The sequence below is a fragment of the Rana temporaria genome, chromosome 1 (assembly GCF_905171775.1).
Source record: "Rana temporaria chromosome 1, aRanTem1.1, whole genome shotgun sequence".
Lineage (NCBI taxonomy): Eukaryota > Metazoa > Chordata > Amphibia > Anura > Ranidae > Rana > Rana temporaria.
In genome coordinates this window covers 467,332,252-467,344,700 of record NC_053489.1, presented here as the reverse complement: position 1 = coordinate 467,344,700, position 12,449 = coordinate 467,332,252, and positions in this window count along the sequence as shown.

The following is a 12,449-nucleotide window of genomic DNA, read 5'->3' as shown; positions in this document are numbered from 1 at the left end:
GGGTCTCAATTTTGGCCTTTCCCATTTTTCCTGGCTTAAAAGACTGTTCAAAGAAGTATCATCTAATGACGAGTGTCTTCCTGTTACAAGTCAACATTTTTCGGAGTATCCCGCACTACCCCAGCTCCTCTCCTGTTACAGTTCTACAAGCAATAAATCTTAAAAGACATCCCCTGGTCAATGGCACCAGAGTAAATGGACTGTTGCCTGTGTGATCAATTGCCTCTGCACTGTTTGGAAGAGTACCAGTTAAAATCAGTGGCTCCTACGGGGTAGCGCTAATTTACAATTTCTACACATTTTACAATTTAATATACACCAAAATCTTACACTGTCGGATCTTAGGATGCAGTACCGCAGCCGCCGCTGGGGGCATTTCTCGTCGAAATGCTGCTTCGGGTATGCAAATTAGCACTTACGGAGATCCACAAAGCTTTTACGCTTCGTTTTTTCTCCGTAAGTATTAGTTTGCCGTCGCAATATTAGGGCTGCTTTTACAAGGCCTAAACTGTTTAGACCTTGTAAAAGTAGACCCTTCTATCCCGCGTCGCTGTCTTTTATTTTATTTTTCCCGCCGCAACTCGTATTTTTTTTTTTTTACGCCCGTCGCGAATTCTCAAAACCCGGCGCAACGTAAAACCACGCAAAGCACGTCGGGAAAATGACGTCGGGAGCATGCGCAGTACGTCCGGCGCGGGAGCGCGCCTAATTTAAATGGGACTCGCCCCATTAAATTAGGAACGCCTTGCGCCGGCCGGATTTAAGTTACACCGCAGAAAATTTCTAGGTAAGTGCTTTGTGGATCGGGCACTTAGGTAGAAATTTTCCGGCGGTGTAACTTAAATCCGAATATTTAAGTTACACCCGCTGGCTGTGGATCAGGCCCCATGATCCTGTGAAGATTGCCTGCTTGCACTTTTGGAGTTTATTGCACATCAGTATGAAATATGAACTTTTTTAAAGACTTTATTTTGTATCAGACTTTTCCACTTTTGCACTTTTATGCACATTGATTGATGTCAGTTGCACATTTATCTATTTATTTATTTACTGGATTTTATCCACCTTTTTTATATGGGTTACTGATTGCTTATTTTACCTCTTTTTTATTTATTTTTTTTTTTTTTTTCACTTGTCCATTTGGTTTATTTTTGTACTGGAATTGCATGTTTTGGATTTGTTTGGACATTTTATTAATTGATCAGTTTTTATTGCATCAATTATCCTTCTGTTCATCCATTTAGTTACTCAGTCAGTGAGCGCCCCCTTTTTTCTTTTTAATATTATTATTTATGTGCGAACATTTTTAGGTGGTTGCTGCTATTTATTTTAGGTTTTGATTATTTCCCTTTGGTATGCGCATTAGTTCCCCCCTTTTTTTTGTTTACAAATAGTTTTTATTCGAAAAATGAGAAATCAATCGGTGAAATACCGAAAGGCACAGATGAGCCAATACAACAATTTGGTTTAAGCAGCATTAACAGAACATGCATGTTAAAAACAATACATCCAATCTGAAAACAGAAGGGAAAACAATATAAAGTCCAGCCCAGGGCCCTGGGAGGAATCAAAAATTAGGAGCTCAGGAAGTATTCCATAGCAAAACCCGTACAACATATTTGGCCAAAGCCAAAGTGGAAAGGGAATAAAAAAAAGAAAAACACACATTTGAGAATAATAAAATAAAAATAAAGCAAGAAAAGAACAAGACACAAAGAATCAAATCATATTAAACTAATTTCAGGGTCAGTTATACCTGTAGTCTATATAGAAACCATGGGTTCCATTTGGCGTCATAAATTGGGATTGTATCATGCAGGGTGTGAAATATTTTCTCTGAGAGCATCATCTGGTCTAATCGAGCAACTATAGGAGCGAAGGGGACCAATTGTTTTTTCCAATGAAGAGCAATAGCCCAATGAACCGCGATACAAATGGAGTGAATCAACCTAACCATATGCTTGGGGGTATCACTAATGTCCTGGAACAATAAGCAGTGTTTAAAGGTTAAGGCAACATGCTCCCCCGCCAGCTTATCAATCATTTCCAGAGCTGCCGTCCAGGTGGGCAACAGTTTCTCACATTCCCAAAATAGGTGGAAAAAGGAACCCTGTTGTGGGCAGCCCCTAAAGCAAGTCGAGGAAGCCTGCGGGAATATTTTGCTAAGTCGGAGTGGGGTGTAATACCATCTCATCAAGAGTTTAATTGCCGTTTCTCTAACTGTCAGAGACTTAGTGCATTTGCGCATGTTTTGCCATCCTTTAACCCAGTCCAAGGCATCCTCTTCCAGATTCAGCTCCCGCTGCCAATCCCCCCTATACTTCACTAGATTAGATTCCGCTACTGACTCTAAGAATCTGTAAACCAATGAGATGAGGCCCTTCTGTCTAGGGGCCGAAGAACAAATATCTTCATAAAGGGAGGACAGGCCTGAATCCTGGAGGGGGTAATGTTGCTGGAAAAAATGTCTTATCTGCAGGAAATGATAAAATTCCCTCGTGGGTAATGGGTAGAGCGATTGTAGATGCGAGAACGTGACAAACTTGGTGTTTTCCAGGAATTTATTTAATTGAGTCAGACCACAATCCCTCCAAATGTCAAATGAGTCAGGGTAATTGAAGGCAGAGGGGAATCTAGGATCTCCAAAGAATGAAGCACCCTGAGGGGCCGCTGAGACCAGTCTAAATGTATCTTTATAGTCTAACCACAGTCTCAAACCCTCAGCCACAATGTTGTTATTTAGGTGCAATCCTGACCATGATTTACCAGAGGACCACAGCAGGGCGGGGAGAAAAAATGGGGAAATGGACTCTCTCTCAAATCTGACCCAAGGGACTCTAGAGTTAGCTATATTCCACTGAGCCTGCTGGGTGAACCTGCTGGACAGATAGTAGAGCCAAATCTGAGGGACCCCCAGACCTCCCCGGGCCGCTGGACGGTACAGTACATCTCTGGAAAATCTCGGGGGTCTGTTTTGCCATATAAATTTGTTCAGGTGTGACTGGAAATCTAACAGGAGGGACTTAGAGAGTCTAACAGGAAGGGAACGGAACAGGTAAAGGAGTTTGGGCAGGACTGTCATCTTTATGGCCGTGATCCTGCCCAGGAAGAGTTCCCCCCTTTTTTAATGCAGACATATATAGGTAGATTCACAAATAGGGATGAGCTTCGCGTTCGATACGTCGACAGTGATGATAAGGAGGGAGGGGATGATAAGGTCACTGACTCTACCTGGGTGCCTGATAGGAGAGAGGAGGAGGAAGAGGAGGAGGAGGAGGACGAGGCACAGGCACATCTCCAAAGAGGCAGGATGCCCTCCAGGGGTCAGCTTAAGGGCAGCACACCAACTGCATTACGTGGCACTGCTGTGTCTCAACGGTACAGCAAAAGTTCTTTGGTGTGGGCCTTTTTTGAAACATGTCCATCAGATCGTACCTTTGCTGTTTGCAACATATGTCTCAAGTGTATCTCGCGTGGCCAAAACATCACCCGCTTGGGCACCACATGCTTGTCCAGACATATGTCGACATGCCATGCAGCTCGTTGGCAAGCATACCAGAAAGACCCACACCAAAGACCAAAGCGGACCTCCCCTTGCCCTTCTGTGACCTCCAACCCCACTAGACCCCCAGTCCTCTCTGAAGCCTGCACTGAAGTTGTAGAAATAGGTGTGTCACAACCTAGTAGTGGTAGTACATGCGGGCAATCTACTGATAGTACCAGACAAATTTCCCTGCCCCAGCTGCTGCAGCGCCGAAAGAAGTACACTCCCAGCCATCCTCATGCCCAGCGGTTGAATGCTAGCTTAGCAAAATTGCTAGCACTTCAACTGCTACCTTTTCAGTTGGTAGATTCTGCCCCCTTCCGTGAGTTTGTGGAATGTGCAGTACCTCAGTGGCAAGTACCCAAACGCCACTTTTTCTCACGGAAGGCGATTCCGGCTCTCTACCGGCATGTGGAAGGCAATGTCCATGCCTCGCTGGACAGGGCGGTCAGTGGTAAGGTGCATCTTACCGCTGACTCATGGTCCAGCAGGCATGGACAGGGACGTTACCTGTCTTTTACGGCACCATTGGGTGACTCTGCTGGCAGCTGGGAAGGACGCAGGGCAAGGTACAGTAGTTTTGGAGGTTGTTCCGCCACCACACCTCCAAAACACTACTACTGCTTGTGACACACCTCTCTCCTCCACTCCTCCTCTTCTTCTTCCTCCGTGGCCTCTTCCTGTGGTGATGTTTCCTCAGAACCAGCCGTGCTCCGTAGGCGTACGAGGGGCTACGCAGGAATGCAGGCCAAGAGATGCCATGCGGTGCTAGAGCTGGTGTGCTTGGGAGACAGGAGCCACACTGGGGAAGAGGTTCTTTCAGCTCTGCAGGGGCAGGCTCAGAGGTGGTTGACGCCACGCCAGCTGAAGCCTGGAATGGTGGTCAGCGATAATGGCACCAACCTCCTCTCTGCCCTGCGGCATGTTCTCAATTTGGTGGTGCAGCGGTTCATTTCCGGAGGTCATATAATGCCACTGCTCGGCTGACAGACCTCCAGAGGGAATACAACCTGCCCAAGAACCGCCTAATCTGTGACAAGCCCACCAGATGGAACTCTACGTTGGCCATGCTGCAGCGGCTGCACACGCAGCAGAGGGCCATCAATGAGTACCTGTGCCAATATGGCAGCAGAACTGGGTCGGGGGAGCTTGGTTTTTTTTCACCACACCAGTGGGCCTTGATCAGGGATGCATGCACTGTCCTGTCACTATTTGAGGAGGCCACGAGGATGGTGAGCAGTGACAGTGCATGCATCAGTGAGACTGTCCCGCTTATTCACATGTTGGAGCACACCCCAAGTGGAATAATGGACAGGGCCCTTGAGGCAGAACAGAGGGAGGAAGAGGAGGACTTCCTTACCTCTCAAGGCCCCCTTTATCCAGACACTGTTCCTGCTTGCCCACCAAGCACACAGGAAGAGGAGGAGGAGGATGAGGAGGAGGAGGATGATTGTACCAGCAGCATGGAGGTGGAGCCTAGCACTCAGCATCAACAGCAGCAGTCTTCAAGGGATCATTTACAGTCCCAAGGAACACGTGGACTTTTACGTGGCTGGGATGAGGTGGCTGCGGATCCTGTCGTCCTCAGTGACCCAGAGGACTGTGCCCCGATTGCCTCTGCAAACCTACGCTGCATGGCCTCCCTGATCCTGCAAAGCCTGCGTAAGGATCCTTGTGTACGTGCTATCAAGGAGAGGGATCATTACTGGCTGGCAACTCTCCTTGATCCACGTTACAAGAGTAAGGTAGCGGACCTTATGTTGCCATCGCAGAGGGAGCAGAAGATGAAACTTCTGCGGGAGGCCTTGCAGAAGGGTCTGTGCAATGCGTTCCCAGAACCGGGGGGATTACCAAAACCTGGCCCTGGACAACATCTTGCTGAAAAGTGTATATATATAATGCGCAAACCAGATATATGACGTGGATCAGGCTGCCAACATACCATATGGATATAAGGTGAAAAATGTGAAAAAAGAAAATGTAGCGCCCAAAAATATAAGTAGACCTTTAAAAAGGTGAATAAAGTGTGTACCCTGAAGGTAAAAGACTTGATGTCTAAGTCTGATACCTCTTAATACACAACGGTGAAATTGTGAAGTGGGTATTTGGAGCTGAAATATACAAAACTGCTCCTATATAGCAAACTGACATATAAATCTGTGCTATAAAGAAAACAACAAGCAAATATGCATATGTGAAACCAACTATGGTGTGAACACCACACCTGTGTACAAAAATGTATAATTATATACAACAAAGAAAAAAAAGAAAAGTCAGTGATAAGGACAGTCCTCCAAGGTCAACGTTTCACTGTTGATCGAGTATGCCTAAATAATAAAGGCGTAAACCCAATCCTGCAGATATTAAAAAGTCTGCTGGGAAATGTGGAGTCTGAAATTGTGTATATGAACTTCCAATGTCGGGTGGAGCAAATATCTTCAATATCAACAAATCTTCAGTGCTGGACACGTAAATAAATAAATGGGTGGGTACCCTTACCAGAGTTGGTGGACCCTCTCAACCACCGTATAGTGGGAGGGTCGTCAAGGCTTTTATAGACCGATTGTCTGGGTCCAGTGGTCCTCACTCCGCGTGCCAGATCCAGAAATGGTTAATGAAGCACTTGTTCTTCCAAGATAGACAGCCAAGGTTGGTTGATCGATAGTAGCTCAAAACACCCAAATTGGTAAAAAAGGAAAAATATAGAGGTGCTCCTCATAGTGTAAAAACATTTAATAAAAAAAGCATTGCAAATACACACACGTGGCAAAAAAATGCAATGAAAATATAAAATGTAAATATAAAAAACTTTGAATAGCCACACGAGAAAAATAGATCACTCTGCTAGTAATCAAATGAAAAAATAGCAAAAGTAAAAATAAAAATATAGCAGCAAACTCCCACCTGGATAAAGGTGTAGGGAGTGTTCCAACAAAGTTGAGAGTGCAATGGGGATGCAGTGGAGTAATCACCCGACCGGTTTCGTCGCTAACGGACTTCTACTGGGGTAACTGATCCTCCTCTGCTCCCCCCATTGCATTAAATACCTTACATCCAGGTCCCTGATTGCTGGCATCTGCTCCTCCATGTCTGACTGGCGTGCGTTCCAACACAAGGAACCGGAAATGACGTCTGCGTTCCAAAGGCCGGAAGTAGTGGGGCGGGGCTTAGCCAGCGTCCAGACGTAGTTATCGTCAGGACATAAAGGATGACTTAGTCGCTCCCCTTCACCTCCTCCATGACAGGCAGGAGGTGTGGTAATCCGCCAACCAATGGGCATTAATCGGCAGCCCTTTCGCAGCGTCATGACGTCACCGTCATACGCTGCGTTCCACGATGCGCTCCAGGCATGTTATAAGAAAACGTCAATGTCAGCACATAGACGCACCAGGGCCCACAGCGTCATGTATCCGCCCAAAGGTAGAGAACCCACCGGGGTTAACCGAGGTCATCCTAAGTCACCCCAATCTAGTTGGACTTTATAAGGTATAAATACAAGCAGTATATAGATACTATATATGGATCAGATAAGGCAAGCAATCAGGGAGGTGAACTAAAGGCTCCACTTAGAAATATAATAATTAAAGAGACATGTACATATAAAAATTCATCTTTAAAACTTCAAAGAGAACTTATTGACTTATTATCTCTGAGCCTCAAAAAATTGACGAATCAGAAGGAATAGAGTCAAGTATAACAAAACAGGTGATCACAAGAATCGAATAAATTATGAATTAGGACTGGTTGATAAAAGCATTCACGTCCCATTCGACGTTCAGTCCAAATGGGGCGTAACTCTTGAGGGTGTAAATCCAATATACCTCTAACTTAGAGACCCCCCTGGTACCCCGGTTCACCCCTCCAATGAGGAACAAATTTATCGATAATCAAAAAGGAGGTACCTGTCAATGATTTGTTGTGAACCTGTAAATAGTGTCTGGGCACTGTGTGTTTATCGTTGCCTTTCTTAATTTTAGCAACATGTTCACCTACCCTTGTGGAAAAACTGCGGATAGTACGCCCCACATATTGTTTTCCACAAGGGCAGGTGATCAAATACACTATATATGTGGAAGCACAAGTGGAGAATTGCTTCATGGGATAGTCCATCTGAGTGACACAGGACCGGAAAGAAATACTTTTCTTTCTCCCATGAATATTCTCAAGGCATACCTTACATTTCCTGCATGGGTGGAAGCCTTTGGATAAGGGGAAAAACGTTGGTTTTTTGGGCGGGTCAATAACATTGGGGGCGACCTGATTCTTTAGGGAAGGGGCGCCTCTATAGATAACTGTGGCTTTGCCTGGTAGTGAAGGTCCCAAAACTTGATCCTCTTTGAGGATTCCCCAATGTTTGCAAATGATATTCTTAATTTGCTTATGTTGACTTGAAAACGTAGTAAAAAATGCGTTCTTAAATTTAGGATCTGGTGACTCTTTAGTCCTTTCAAGTGTAAGTGTTGTACGGTCAACCCTTCCAATATGTTGAATTTCTTCCTCAATTTGTTCTCCCGAATAACCTTTATCCAAAAACCTCTGTTTTAGGACCTCTGCTTGTAAGTAGAAGTCCCTAGTATCGGAACAGTTGCGTCGTATACGCAACAGCTGACTCTTAGGGATGGATTTCAGCCAAGCCGGATGATGACAACTATCCGTAGGGATATAGCTGTTACGATCGGTATTTTTGAAATATGTTCTAGTTATCAAACGATCATTTTTGGCTTCAATAACGAGGTCTAGGAAGTGGATGTTGGAGAAACTTGCCTCGTATGTAAGAACAATCCCTACTTCATTATTATTTAATGTGGCCATGAATGAGGCCAGAGAGTCCTGGTCACCCCTCCATAGGAGGAGGATGTCGTCAATGTACCGAGCCCAGAGGACAATTTCTGGTCGGTTTAAAGCATAGACGACATCCTCCTCCCATTTGGCCATAAAGATATTGGCGAGGCTGGGGGCAAATTTAGCCCCCATTGCAACCCCTCTTTGTTGTAGGAAAAAGTCACTGTTATACCAGAAATAGTTATTGGTGGTTGCAAACCTTAACAGGTCCATAATGAAATATTTCTGTACAACCGGGAGGTTGTCGTTTCGAAGAAGGAAACATTCCACCGCCTGGAACCCCAAATGGTGGGCGATGCTGGTGTAGAGAGAGGACACGTCTGCCGTTACCAGCATAATGTCCCCACTATACTCAACGTCATTAAGGCGAGCGATGGTGTGTCTCGTATCCTTTAAATAAGACGGAGCATCTTTGACCATGGGTTGCAAGTGAAAATCAATATATCTCCCTATTCGGGAGGTGATGGAATTGATCCCACTAATAATGGGTCTTCCAGGGGGGTTAACAACATCTTTGTGTATTTTTGGCAAAAAGTACATACATTTCATTGCATTTTTTTGCCACGTGTGTGTATTTGCAATGCTTTTTTTATTAAATGTTTTTACACTATGAGGAGCACCTCTATATTTTTCCTTTTTTACCAATTTGGGTGTTTTGAGCTACTATCGATCAACCAACCTTGGCTGTCTATCTTGGAAGAACAAGTGCTTCATTAACCATTTCTGGATCTGGCACGCGGAGTGAGGACCACTGGACCCAGACAATCGGTCTATAAAAGCCTTGACGACCCTCCCACTATACGGTGGTTGAGAGGGTCCACCAACTCTGGTAAGGGTACCCACCCATTTATTTATTTACGTGTCCAGCACTGAAGATTTGTTGATATTGAAGATATTTGCTCCACCCGACATTGGAAGTTCATATACACAATTTCAGACTCCACATTTCCCAGCAGACTTTTTAATATCTGCAGGATTGGGTTTACGCCTTTATTATTTAGGCATACTCGATCAACAGTGAAACGTTGACCTTGGAGGACTGTCCTTATCACTGACTTTTTTTTCTTTGTTGTATATAATTATACATTTTTGTACACAGGTGTGGTGTTCACACCATAGTTGGTTTCACATATGCATATTTGCTTGTTGTTTTCTTTATAGCACAGATTTATATGTCAGTTTGCTATATAGGAGCAGTTTTGTATATTTCAGCTCCAAATACCCACTTCACAATTTCACCGTTGTGTATTAAGAGGTATCAGACTTAGACATCAAGTCTTTTACCTTCAGGGTACACACTTTATTCACCTTTTTAAAGGTCTACTTATATTTTTGGGCGCTACATTTTCTTTTTTCACATTTTTCACCTTATATCCATATGGTATGTTGGCAGCCTGATCCACGTCATATATCTGGTTTGCGCATTATATATATACACTTTTTTACATTTTCTTTGGATTACTTACATTGCAGCAACCAGATTCAATCACCCCCATGGATATATTCGACTATCGTACTAGTCGGGTGTTGAACACGGAGGGGGTATTCTCCGTTTCAGACAATGATTCAGAGATTGGGGGGCTTTTTATGAGGCTTAAAAACCTTATGACCTCCGAACTCCACCTACAGTGGGACCAGGCGTTCTTAAAACAATACATTAAGGAACGTATGGTCCCCAGAGGATTGAGATGGGATGTCCACCCACAACAGGGGGAACTCGATCTAACATCTTGGTACCAATTTTTTAATAATCAAGGGGTATCACTTTTGAATTTTTTAAATGATAAGAAAAAACTTAGAATGGAGGTATTGGATAAAGAGATAAAAGACATCAAAGAAAAATTATCCACTTCCAAGTCCACACCTGAATATAGCACCTTGTCCCAAAGTTTAAAAACCCACTTAGACAAAGAAGAACTAGACCAAAAGACAAAAAAAACAAAAAAAATATACCAGAGATGTTGCTGATTATAAGAATGGTATAGTTTTTAGATGGCAGAGTCTTATTACTAGAGACGATGAAACTGAACATCCTGACCTTGATATGGAGGTGTCTCAACCCTCCTCTAGTGAGGGTAAAGTTTTGGCCTTTTCCCAACCCGGTCCATCATCAGGCCCCTTGGGGAGGAATGAGGGCTCTACCAACAGAGGAACGGGCCCAAGAACCCCCAATCCTCAACAAAGGGGACAACCTACCAGAGGCAAGGGCAAAGGACCTAGGGGGAGATCCAAGAACCGAAGGGATACCTCCCATGATCCTCGACCCTATGATTCTTCCCCTTATGGTGGTCATAAGTATTATGATTATTCCACCAGATATCCACAGTCTACCCCTGGATATGGGGGGTGGAGACCTCCTCCACCCAATCCCCACAAACAATCTAACCATACATATGGCTATATGGAAAGAGAGGACTACCGTCAGGTCAGGTCCCCATATACATACAATCAAGATCAACCTAGGTTGGAATACCAGGGGGATTTTCATCGGGACCAGGAAGATTATTCCAGGGGAAGAGAACCAAAAGGGGCTCGAGAGGGGGGCGACGAGCCCGGTCGCAAAAAAAGAAAAGTTTAAAAGGGACAGGAATTTTTAATCTTAGTAAAGTCCTATTATCAAATACAGAGAAAGCAGTACTGGATAAGGGACTTAAATACGTTCCACCCAAAACGTTGAATAAATTTGCTACGTTTATTGACGTGCAAAAATATATAAGGAAACTAAACATACAACGATATTTCATTAGTAATCCTTGTAGACCCAATCTTCCAGATACCTCCTCCCAAATTGTTCACACAGGATTTTCTAATCCTTCTCTTTTTAACCCCTCCTGCCCTATGGCTCCAAATGTGAGGGTGTTTAGAGATATGGTCCTCAAGGACCTTGAGGGGTTACCTCTAAAGAAAACTTTCACAGACCCTAGTATTAGGACTGGTTTGAAAAGTCTTTGTGAACATAAAGATCTGGTGATCCGCCCAGCGGACAAAGGGGGTGGCATTGTTGTGTTGGACAAATCTGCCTACCATGCAGAGATGCTCCGGATTTTGGGTGACACCAATACCTACATTAAATTACCCTCCAACCCCACCTCTAAAATTAAAGCCTCATTATGTAAGTTACTCACTGAAGGAACACAAAAAGGGATACTTGATAAAAAGGAACGAGCATATCTCATGCCTAAGGTTCCTCGTATCCCCACTATGTACTTTTTGCCAAAAATACACAAAGATGTTGTTAACCCCCCTGGAAGACCCATTATTAGTGGGATCAATTCCATCACCTCCCGAATAGGGAGATATATTGATTTTCACTTGCAACCCATGGTCAAAGATGCTCCGTCTTATTTAAAGGATACGAGACACACCATCGCTCGCCTTAATGACGTTGAGTATAGTGGGGACATTATGCTGGTAACGGCAGACGTGTCCTCTCTCTACACCAGCATCGCCCACCATTTGGGGTTCCAGGCGGTGGAATGTTTCCTTCTTCGAAACGACAACCTCCCGGTTGTACAGAAATATTTCATTATGGACCTGTTAAGGTTTGCAACCACCAATAACTATTTCTGGTATAACGGTGACTTTTTCCTACAACAAAGAGGGGTTGCAATGGGGGCTAAATTTGCCCCCAGCCTCGCCAATATCTTTATGGCCAAATGGGAGGAGGATGTCGTCTATGCTTTAAACCGACCAGAAATTGTCCTCTGGGCTCGGTACATTGACGACATCCTCCTCCTATGGAGGGGTGACCAGGACTCTCTGGCCTCATTCATGGCCACATTAAATAATAATGAAGTAGGGATTGTTCTTACATACGAGGCAAGTTTCTCCAACATCCACTTCCTAGACCTCGTTATTGAAGCCAAAAATGATCGTTTGATAACTAGAACATATTTCAAAAATACCGATCGTAACAGCTATATCCCTACGGATAGTTGTCATCATCCGGCTTGGCTGAAATCCATCCCTAAGAGTCAGCTGTTGCGTATACGACGCAACTGTTCCGATACTAGGGACTTCTACTTACAAGCAGAGGTCCTAAAACAGAGGTTTTTGGATAAAG